The 12,795-nt window shown below is 34.0% G+C and overlaps 1 long non-coding RNA gene across 1 annotated transcript; it reads left to right on the top strand.

Moving 5' to 3' along the window:
• Nucleotides 1-1,337: 1,337 nt before the first annotated feature.
• On the top strand, nt 1,338-2,208 carry LOC106106044. Its single transcript, XR_001225777.1, has 2 exons — nt 1,338-1,555; nt 2,147-2,208. It is a non-coding gene; the product is annotated as an uncharacterized LOC106106044 (long non-coding RNA).
• The last annotated feature ends 10,587 nt before the right edge of the window (nt 2,209-12,795 follow it).

Raw genomic sequence — 12,795 nt, 5'->3', positions numbered from 1 at the left:
TTCACTTTCATCTGTCAAAACAATATTGCCATCATTATTTTTCCTTCACTATTTAAACATCTCGTAATTTTTAAAATGTTTGGCAAAAGATTAATTAACGTTAAATAAGACATAAATCATATTGTTGTGTTTTTTAACAAGAAATATAAAGTTGCAATTGCAATATTGCTACTGCCATCTATGATTGTAATTAGTAAAGTTTTGCGAGAGTTCCAAAGGGGTTTTACTGTAACGTCGTTAGATGGCAGTTTACGAATCCAATCAGTTACAAAAAACGCCGTTAGATGGCGTTTTATTAAATTAAACGTAGAAGAATTTAAAATGAATAAATAAAACAAAACTTTATATTTCATGCCAATTATATTACAACATCCATCTAATAAATGCGAGACATTAAGATAACTAAAGCATATATCAGTAAATAATCTTCAGACTAAACTATTTTCTTTTTTTAGGGAAGTATTCTATAAAGTGAGATTGTGATCGGGGAACACATATCGTTTGGCGCCGGTGTACCGTCGATTGGTGCAGAATGCGCCGTATCTGTCAATCGCTAGCTTACTGCCGACGAAGGAGACTGCAAATATGACCACCAGCAGCAGCGCGCAAACCGCAGGGCACAGGACTGCCCCTAACTTGCTGATCCGGCCAACACGTACGGAGCCGGCCTCCGAGTCGATGTTACTCTGCTCATCGGAACGTGTCATCTGGAATTTACATAAGTTTTATAAATAATTCGTGTGACGGTGCAAGACAAGACGATCGCGGCCTCTTGTTTGCTTTGTTATTACCCTATAGAAGTAAGTTTTTATAAATTAACAAACCGGTGATATAGATTGATGTACAATATTCACTCTAGTTAAGTAAATGTTAATAAGCGTTTATTTTCTCAGACACCCAATTCTTTGCTGTTCTTAGTATGAACATCTTTCTATCACAAAAAATATTAAAACTTTACTCACTTTTATATTTCTTTCCAGTGTCTCAGAATTTTTCGTTGACACATTTTATCTTACTGACATCTTTGTTCAAAGAATACCAAAAGAATATACAAGTATCATTTTTAAGTTTTTGTCTTTAGATTTTTAATTACGTATTTTAAAGTTAATGAAGGTAATACGTGTACATTCATTCTTCTTTACCTACACAAAGCAGCACAAACAAACCAATTCTAATGTTTTCACAGGCAAAGCGTAATTAATAATTAAAAACAAAATATGTCACGTTTACGGTGTCAGTTACTTCAAGATGAATTTCTAAAAATATACTTATATACTCTTTGATGAATTTGTATTGAATGGTTGTCAGATGTCTGATTAAATACCAATATTTTTTTTGTGGCTAAATTATATCCCGTTGTATCAAATCAGATATACGTAACATAATGAAAATAGTTTTTATTATAGTATTTGCTGTTATAATATTATTGATTCCCGCCTTCATTTACTTGATATCGTCAGTAGATAAGCTGACGCCCTTACTAGGATTGATTGCGAAAGATAACTCTGATTTAAAAATGTCTTATATCATGAGGACGAGTAACAAATCATCATTAGTAAGTTAAACTGTGTTTGTCAGAACCCTAATTTCATATAACTCCCCCTTTCCACCTTTCCCTTACGAGGAAGGAATGGAAAGTGAATATGGCGGGGGATAAAATTCAGATAGATTCCCTCTACAACATAAATGCGAATGTGGATGTCTGTGATGGCAGCGTCCTCTTCGCTGTTTTTGAGAAAAGTTAGATTTGAAATATCGTTATAAAAAATCGAAGAATTATGAACTTTGCAAGGATATTGTCAGAAAAATTGTTTCAAATGTTGAGGTTAGAATCTTGGAGAAGGCCTGATACTTATAAAATCATTATATTTGTAATGTATAGCAAAGATTAGTTCTGATACATATAGAGGATTCAAAAACTACTGGGTTGAATTAAAAAAAATGTTATTGAGTAAAACATTATTATTTTCTCTTTAATTTTGCACGGACGTTGTAAGAAAAAGTTAGGTTAACATATTTCTCAGACTATAAGATGTTGGCTTTCATAGCTCAATAATATCTGGATTTTCAGACACATTTAGTATTGAAATAAGTTTTGTTTTATTACGACTTTAAATTATGGTTAACCAGTTTTTTTTTACCGTAGCGCCAGAACCAAGATTATTGGGATGTACAATTCTTCGTGCCGAAATAAAATATTACCGACAATACTTTTTTTTATTTAAATTGCAAAACCAGCGCTTGACCACTATCCCATCTAGACCAAGGTGAAGATGTGGTCGAAGGATGGTACGTGCTAGTTTAGTAATTACCGATTCACCCTGCTCGTAATTAGTTAGTCTGTTTGTAAATAGGACAACCGAATATTAAAAATGTAATTTGAAGAACTTTTTTTTTATTTGCTCCTATTTTTTTCTTTATTACATCTAATCCTACACCATTTATTTTGAGTGCAGAATTTACATTGCAGTAATCTTACTAATATTATAAATGTGAAGGTGGAGATGGATGTTTGTTAGAGTTTGTAGCATAAATTGCTGAACGGATCAAGATAAGGCATAGATGTAAAACAAAGTCTGGAAGAACACAAAGACTACTTAGTTACTTTTGTTTTTTTTTTTACGCGGACGGAGTCGTTTGCGAATGCTAGTAACTATACATAATTGTTCGGTTATTATACTCAGCAGACATTGAATAGTACATTTGAAAAACTCCACCGCTTCGATATTTTTTTTGTTATAGTCTAGCATTTATTGACTTACTATTGAGTTTTTTTTTTGAACTTCTAATACGGCTTTTTAATTATTTTTTATGTTGGAGATATAATCTTTAAAACTAACATTTGAAATTTTTGAACGAATTAAATATGTCAACTGTCAAAAAATCTAAACGTCAAAATTAAAAGTGACATCAATTTTTCCGTAAATTTCCGTTAACTATAATGTTACAGAATGGCTAAAACAGCAGTAATTGTAACAACATGTGTGGTAGGTATTCTTATATTGTTTGTTATATTTAGTTATTTACTCAGCATCGTAAATCCAGATTTACTCGCAACTAACGGCACCTACTATAGGAGAATGGAGGGGCAGGATTTCGACGATGATAAGACAGACATCTTTTATCCAAACGAAGAATTAAGCGCGAAAGATAACGTTCACTTTGGATTAGAAAAAGTACCGGATGATTACGAAATATTTCCTTACGAAGAAAGCAGAGGTAATGCAGAAATTGGTAAACGATTTGCACAAAAACCAGCAGTAACAGTCAAAAGTAACGTGAAACTAGGAGATCATATATTAACAACGGATGGAAAAACACCAGTTACGTTAATTGTGTTCCCATTGAAAGATAATAGAAGGCATGCTAGAGAAAAGAAAAATAAAAAAATAGATAGGAATCCAAAAAATGTTCTTTTAAAAATTGTTGATGATAGCGGTGAAGCAAAATTAGAAGTTATCGCTGATTCAGCTCGAATTGTCTATAAAGAAGAAGTGAACAATACTAAAAAAGAATTGGGCTCAGATAGAAAAGTTTTTGAAATAAGACCAAACAATACTTTACTTTATAATGTGAAAGATCAGTCGTTTAAAATAGTAAACAACAGAACGCCTTATAACAAAAATTCACGTAATTTTACTCCTGGATCTAATGTTGAAGAAATAGTGGAAACAATTTCCACAAATTTCCATAGCACAGATGACACTAACTCTTCCTTAACAGTAACTGAAATTACTTCAGAAACATATTATTTAACGTCTACTTTAGTATCAAATAATTTATCTGTAGGGACAGAATTAACTACAGTAAACGACCTAAATGCAGTCACGGTCATGAGGAAAAAGTAACTGAAATGCAATTTAATTGACTTCTACGAAAATGTATCAATGTTATAGAGTTTTAGAATAATGGTATTGCATTAAAAGTGATGTAATTTGATTAATATATAAACAGTTCTCGGTTTTTTAAATTATATTCTACCTTCTTGACGTAAAAGCGGAGCAAGACGCATAGGAAGAGGATATATTCACTTTCTGTGCGTCCCCTCCTCCGTATATTACAGCAACGAAACTGAAATTTTGGATGTCTAAAGCCAACGCTTTGTCGTTTTTTTCGAATTTAGGTTGATATTAAAAAAAATGTTCTACTATACTCTTGTAAGTTAATCTTGATTTAAACTTTTTAAAAGTGCAGTTTTATTGGATTTGAATTCGACCCTGAAGTTTCTCAAATAATTTTATATTTTATTTCGTAATGCTTTGATTCCTGTTTAACTATGCATTGACTAAAACTTTACGTTAAATTATGCTTGCTTAGGATATGTTCATTTTGTAGCTTGAGGCTATCTGCGTGCAAAGATCAGGTCAAGCCTCGCTGATCAATGTGCAATTATCGAATAACGATCGATGTGAATTAATATTTTAAACCGTTTGAGGTCTGCCGCTCACCCACGCCGGCTGCAAATATCATCGAAATTAAACAGATAACCACTTAGTTTAAAATCAATATATTAAGTTAACCTTCTATAAAAAATAGGTCTCAAGCCATTAGAAAAGAAGAAGAATTTAATTTAATGATCCGGCTCGAAGGACCAAAATGTATATCGTAAAAGATTTAGAAATAAAACTATTATTAACGGAGACATGTGTATTGATAAAATATGTACAGAAAAAGACATAAAAAAACGATGACATCGACAATGTGTTCTAATTTTAAATAATTTAAATTCTTCTTTTCTAATGGCTTGAGACATAAAAACATGTAAAAACTCCTTGAACAACTTTCGTTAAAAAAATAATTAAGTATGGCAGTGTATGTGGTCTCCCTTATACTGCCACACTTAAATTTAATGCTTAACCGTTTCTTCTGAATTTCAGCCAACATCGAAACAACAAAGTAACCAATTAACAGCCCTGAAATTATAAATTAACTAACATAAATGATAAATAAACAACCTTAATTCTGGATTTAGTTCGTGTTTCGATATCGTGTTAGTATCTTATTTCCGTCGCGACATATAAATCTATCGAATCGGTATTTATTGAGGCAGGTGTGTTTTTTATGTTCTACCTTATAAGTCTATCGGCGCCATACAAAGCCAAATCTTAATCCGGTCGATTTTAGATTAGTTTAAAACGAAATTAAATATCTCAGTTTTTGCGGCTTGGTAGCTCTATTCACATTCTTAACTAGAGTTGTGTCCCCACTTTACGGGATATTTATAGCTTAATAGCAAGTGAAATTGCTTTAAGACAGTTTAGTTTTAGAAAAATTGAGATGACAAAACGTTTATACGCACTTTCTATTACATTGTATGTCGCACAACTGTTGCTCGATTGTCGATTGTTTCGCTGTCAATTCAACTCTTTAGTTGCACAACTAAAAAATCGTATCGTATCACCTCAAAGCGAGACTAAACAGTTTATAATAAAAAGATGTTTATATTAGATGTCAAAAACAATAGTTAACCAATAGGTATGGAACCGGATCAGGTTGCATATTTGAGACAGAGTGTTGCAAATCCGGGTCGGGTGACAGGCGGGCGCGGGAGGAGGTCGTGTTGTGTAGGCCTCTTGAACACGTAACGTTCCCGTTATGGCGCATTCCACTTTGAACATGTATCATGGTTATTAAATTTGCAAGTGACTATAACTATTTTACGCACACTGTAGAGGATTTACAGTACTGTGTTTCATTATATTACTTTTAATTTCGTCACACAGTTATGATGAGACAGGGCATAGACGAGTTATTTAAAACTTTATGAAACTAATACTGGGCATCTATTTAATTCTATTTATTTTATTCATCTACGAGCTATTTCGTTAGTGCAATTTCGGCCACCCGTTACGCCATTTTGACAGCGCGGAATTTAAAAAAAAGTTGCCTATAATATGCCTATCCATGTCAGCTACCCACCAGTGAAAGTCCCGTTGGAATGAAATTTTCGAATGAAATTTTCGTTATCAACAACGCAAATACATCTTCCCGAAATCTAGAATTTTATTTTGATATTACAAACAGACACTCCAAATTTATTATATGTATAGATTGGCATTTCTGTTCATACGTCAGTTACGTCACCTTATTTGAAGTGTATGTGCAGCCTTAGCGATCGTAAGGTTTGTGCGAGAGCGTTCCCACGTGCGCCGGCTTGCCTTGGACGACCTTGCCAGATCACTTTTGCCCGCTACACTCCGCACGACCAAACATCGTGCACGATTATGTTAAAATTCAAGCGCTGGTAGGAGCAGGTATAAATAATCTTTATGCTTCACACTTAGTAGTAATATAGTTATATTTAATGGCGTAAAGGATCAAATAAATAAAGGCTTTGGAAAGGTACAAAGTGAACACTTAGTCATTCTGTTTCTAAAACGCTGTGATCGAAAGGCGTTGGGCAAACCTAAAGGTTTTTCGGCAGTGGAAAGAGAGATTAAAATATCGTTAATTGTCAACCATTACTCTAGGTGTTGTAAGTACTATAGGATACTATTAATTAATTCAACACTTGATGTTTTGCATGCAAAATGTAGTATGTGCACTATCGCAGCATAGTTAGTCGAACGTTTATCACTGCAAGTAGCTAGCATTGGAAAATAAATGTAGCGACCTCGTTTCTTAGTTTAATTCGACTTTTTAATCTAGTTAGTTTGGTACTAACACATTGCCTGTATGTCATTGTACATTCAGATTTATTTTTTTAAAGTCTTAAGATTGAAAGGTACACGAGTTTGTGTCAATTTATCTAAAGTTTTACGACAGGATACCAATTAAATTCCTTCGATGTTAATATTATAGTATGACGAGCTTATTTGGTCCGGTAAGAGGTGCGATAGCAACGACTAGACTGCTATATTAGTTAACAAATATGCAAAACTTACAGTACACTGACATGTATAAAAGGATAGGTCTTTGTATGGAAATGACAACTGTTGATTCATTTCAATTTAAATGTACATGTTCCAGTTAATAATAGTTAAATCTATCTCTATCATTAGAAGATGGTAGAAATCAAACAGACACAAAACCGCATCCTATAGCCTGTCTATTTATAGAGGTCGATGATTCAGGCGCTGGTAAACCCTTGTAATGCAATTTAAGTTTCACCGGGTCAAATAACTCTGTTGGTCTTTAATATTTTTTTTACTAAGGCTATTTTGATTTTACCCACAGGTTTGTTAATTTTAACCCAATTTTTAAATTGGCAATTAAATAACTTTTTGTAATGTAACAGACTGGGGTAAGGTCGTAGTTTTATACCTTTCTATGCATTGTTTAATAAAAAGGGATAAAGGGTTTCAAAATTAAAACTGTCAAGGGCCTGTCCCACCACATTGTAAATTGTCGGATAACAATCCAACGTGTAAAATATGTGATGGAAATATAGGATTTAGTTCCCTTATCTGTTACTTCATTTTTAAGCTATCTGAGCCTCTATCAGCAAGTGGTGGGATAGGCCCTATGACTTTTACGTCTTATACTTTATTTATTTACGTAATTATACACGTGAACTTTCATCTTCAAAACAAACAAAAATAAATAAAGCCTTAATTACTTTTTTCTTTTTCATGTAATTATAAAAGTCATATTTTCCTTTTATATTTGGTAAATTATTTACTGTTATTGCGGACTTGTTTTGCAATAATTTGAATTATCTCAGAGTTTTGCTGGTTTCCTTTGTAATTCAATTAGGGAGTTTCCGCGTGGAACGGAACGATTTCCCTCGGCGAGGCTTGTCTATGCCGCCCTTAGAAAGCACATCAAAATACTTTGTACATAAAATAAAATAGAATTAGAATAAAAAAGAGAATGTCATGAATTAAAATCTCACAGATATATGTAATAAAAATCTAGAAGAGATATAAAAAGGAAGGAAATACATTTTTAACTAACTATATAGTTAACTAGTTTTTTCTGCTAACCTTTAAAATAGAAATGGCGTCAAAATATCTAGATACGAATTCTTTTCCTCCAAACTTAGTAGATATATTTATACCTCAATTCATATTATTAACTGTAGATAATCTGGTCAAAAATTTATTTGGGATTTCACAGCATCCGTGTAGCGTTTAGATCCTGAAGGCAACAAGAAAACAGGTCATAAACTGACAGCGAGCTTTAGCCGGCTACGTTAAGCTCAGAACAAAGTTATGTGACTCACTTAACATAATTACATCCGTTAACTTTAAACAGTAATAGCATTAATTACTTATCTATTTGAATTCCACATCTTACTTCTTACTGATATTATAAATGTAAAAGTTAAGATGGATGGATGGATGGACGGATGTTTGTTAGAGTCTGTAGCCTAAACGGCTAAACGAATGTGGATGAAATTTGGCACAGATGTAGAGCATAGTCTGGAAGAACACATAGGCTACTTACTCTTGTTTTTTTTATTACCACGCAGACGGAGTCGCGGGCGAAAGCTAGTTTAATTATAAAATTATTTAATTTCTCTTATACAGACGCTGTATATTTCTAATGTTAACTGCACACTTAGGAATTTCTTTGATCACTAACTTTCTTCTGATGATTTCAATCTAAACTTCCTTCCTCTGGGAAGTTGGTCAAAAAAGTAGCTTTGGCCTGCGACAATCCGCGCGGAATAAAAAAAAATCACGTAGCCTATGTGTTCTCCCATATCATCATCATCATCATCACCAGCTCACTATACGTTCCCACAGAGGGGCTCAGAGCCTACCCTAAGTAAGGGTGACTAGGTCATAGTCAACCACGCTGGCCCAGTGCTCCCATTATTCTCTGTTCTCCCATATACGTTTCATTATTTTCATTGATGCTTTCAAAGGCTTTAATTATTCAAAATACATCCTTTTAAATTTTGTTCGTCGCCATTTTCAACTTCCCATGTTCAATTAAACTATTAAATGTAAATATACAAATAACATCGAAAATTTCCCGTCTATATTAAAAATAAAGTTTTAATTCAAAATAATAATTTAAATAATGTCTAAGAATAAGCCGTAGTTAATGTTTTTAAAAAATTCTTTACATTATTTTGATATTCATAGGCGGTAAGTAATTTCTCTGAGGGAAAATAACCACCGCCCTGTACCGCCGCGTTCCACGGAAAATTGAAAAACTTGGAACCCAAGAAGCTTCTTTATAGGGATTCAATTACATCGTAAATATGGCAACATTAGACCTGACCAATCTTAAGTAAGTCACTTAGTATTAAATTAGGAGTATCTTACTGCCGCAACTTACTATGATTATAAATGCAAAGGTTGAGATGGATGGATGTTTGTTAGAGTTTGTAGCCAAAACTGCTGAACGGATTGCGATTAAATTTGGCCTAGATGTAGTGGATAGTCTGGAAGAACACATAAGCTACACACTTTTGTTTTTTGTAATTCCACGCGAACGTCGCGAGAGAATGTTAGTTTTAAATACAAATGGAAAATTTTATACTACGCTGGAAATCAGTCTAGCTTAAACTAACCATAAATCCTAAAAATAAACAGTTTTTTTTACATTAAAAAGTTATGTTAAATGGTCTTTAATAATGTAGATTATCAACAACACCTGCGTACTCAGATATTGCACAAGATATTTGTCCCGGCCACGCGTCAGTTCGGGTCAAGTTTCAGTCGATGCACCGGATTTTATTGCATCTCCACAAATTGATAACAAACATCCTTATCACAATGTACTTAGAGCCATATTGCACTAACTCTGCTGATATGAAACGCGTGTCGTTTGGTGCAAATATGATCGATTATGCAGCGTCTGTCAGAGGTCGAGAATCATGATATCTATTTGTTAATGTCACAAACATATTTATGTCTTTAAATACAATTTATGCGATTATTACGATATATTAGAGGAAGTATAGTCTTCGTGCGTTAGATAATGCTGTTGTTTATTCCACGCGTCTATGATGATATATTTAAATAAGAAAACTAGGATTAGTTTATTAGAACATTTAAAAATTATCATCTTTCTCCCTATCCTACTCTTGTAGGGTCGGCGCAACAGGTTTTTGTCCTCCACATAACTATCATACGTCACCTCAGTCATCACTCCCTTCTTGATCATGTCACCTTTCACGCAATCCATCCATCTCTTTCTAGGTCTACCTCTACCGATGTACCCTTCCATACTCATATCAAGATATGATGCTTGTTAAAAAAATAATGTATCAACGCAGCGGTGTGAAAGCAAGTCTACACATAAATGCACGTTGATAGCGACTGCTCCTTATACAACAAACGTAAAAAAAATGTCAATCCTTATTGCAATGATAAAAAAATAAGTTAATGTTTTAAAAACCTTTAAGCAGAAAGAAATGAAATAACTCTTTTAGCTTTTATATTTCGGTGGTTTTATGTTTGTGAAAGAGAATAGTCTATGGCACAACTGCTTAGTCTCGCTTTGATTCCTAGGAGTGGAGGTGCGCACACTTCTCGAATTTTAACTGTTCAACTAAACAGATGAATTAACTGCGAAACAATCGACAATCGCATTACAGTTGTGCGATAGTTTGGTCAAAGATGTCCGCCCGCTTTTAGTGTGACTGTGTTCTCGAACATCGCTAATGAGACATTCTAGAGCCTTCGCACGTACGTACAAACTTCATTGCAAACATTCCTAAATGTTATGTTTACAAAAGTTACAATATTCGACTATGACATCATGAATTCGGGCGAAATGTTTCGCACAGTATTGTGTAAGATATCAGAATGAGTTGTTTGTTTGAATTCTCTATTACGACGGGACTTTTTTTATAGCTTTGCCTGCGACTCCGTCGAAAGAAATGAAAATATTATAGCCTATGTTACTTACAGATAATCCTTTTTAACGGTGAGTTTTTAAAATCGGCCCAGTAGATTTTCAAAGTTCAACAATTTTTGGTTATCCGCGATATTATTAAATCAAAATTTCTAATTCAGTTATCAAGTTTAAATTTAGTTAGTATAAAGATCGCGATTGTGAAAAACCATATCATGTTTAAGTCCGCTAATCTCGGTTGACAGTTGCAACTGAACAGTTCGACTGTTCCGTTAAAGTTTTGCCTACAAGCACGGTTTGTTACCTGTTGAACTGATAGACTAAGCGTTTGTGTTGGGCTGTACAGATTGAATATTCTCTCCTCTACCGTCAAATCCACGTTCCCTTACCATCCATTTCTTATCAAATGAGAGTGAGAAGGAAAAGAGAATACAGTTAGGCCTCCGGTGTACTATTCGAGGTGACAATTACTTTGTCCCGTTGCAGCGGACGATGTAAGTGCAATGCCTGTTTATATCAACAAATATGTAAATGGCCAGTGAGGTCATATTCAAATCTGAGATACAATTTTTTATCACTAGTTAAATGTAAATAAAGTGACCACAATTTACATTGTCAGATGTTTACATTTATTGCAGAAAGATAAATTAAATTTTTTTGTCTTGTACAGTAAATATACAAGAAACTATGTTATGATTAAGATAATTATCTAACTAATATTATAAATGTGAAAGTTTAGATGTATGTAAGAGTTTGTAGCCTTAACTGCTGTACGGATCTCAATGATGGCATAGATGTTGAGGACAGTCTGGAAGAACATATAGGCTGATTACTTTAATTGACTCTAAGTGGACCGAGTTGTGGGTAATCATACTAATATTATAAATGCGAAAGTTTAGATGGATGGATGTTTGTTAGTTTGTTAGTTTGTATCTTAAACGGCTGAGCGGATTTCGATGAAATTTGGTATAGACTATAGATGTAGAGGATAGTCTTGAAGAACACATAGTCAATTACTTTTGTGTTTTTTAATTCCACGCGGATGAAATCGCGGGCAATATTGTCATAAATTGTGTAATGAAATCGCGTTTTAAAGATTTATGTGAATCAAAATTCTATCGTCAGAATTAATGTGAGTGTCGTAAGTCCCGTTAGGTGTGTCAGTTCGGTGGCAGCGGTTGTTAATCAGCTAATACATATTACATGTGTTATTCAGTTCAGGATCAATGTTCTGGACAACGGAGGATGCAGGGGGGGGTTATGGGGGTCATGACCCCCCATGAGTTGGTTGGTCAAGAGCTTGACAAAATATATCTATACTATTATAATAAAGCGTAAATACACACTTCTTTGTTGCCTAAGATGTCAGCAATTGCAGCATATTTTTGAACAATTATTTTTTAATAAAAAGCCCTACACTTGCGTCACGCTTTAGACTATATATTTTTACGCCATTAAACTTAGGGGGTAAATATTTTGGATAAAAACCCTAATGTGGGAAAGAGACCATAAGTTGCTGCCCACATCAAGCAAGCAAGATTGTCATCATGTCATGTCATTATGACATTTCATCATCATCATCACCAGCTCACTATACGTCCCCACCGAGGGGCTCGGAGCCTACCCTATTAAGGGGTGACTAGGCCATAGTCAACCACGCTGGCCAAGTGCGGGTTGGTTGACTTCACACATATCTTTGAATTTCTTCGCCGATATGTGCAGGTTGCATCACGATGTTTTCCTTCACCGTAAGAACGTCGGGTAAATTATGTACATATGAAAATTCGAAAAATCGAAAATCACATTGGTACATGGCGGGATTCGAACCCAAGACCTGTAGATTACAAGTCAAGTATTCAAACCACTGAGCCACCGACGCTCTTGACATGACATTATGACATTTGCATTAGATAATTTGACAAATGTAAACAATAAAATAAAATTTTAATAATTTCATGACGATGAAGTCGCACGGTAACAGCTAGCTATTATTTACATATTTTGTCAAGCTTTCGACTTGACCACGATTATGTGACCCCC

The sequence above is a fragment of the Papilio polytes genome, unplaced genomic scaffold (genome assembly GCF_000836215.1).
Source record: "Papilio polytes unplaced genomic scaffold, Ppol_1.0 DF822511.1, whole genome shotgun sequence".
NCBI lineage: Eukaryota > Metazoa > Arthropoda > Insecta > Lepidoptera > Papilionidae > Papilio > Papilio polytes.
This window is presented reverse-complemented; position numbering and strand designations above follow the sequence as displayed.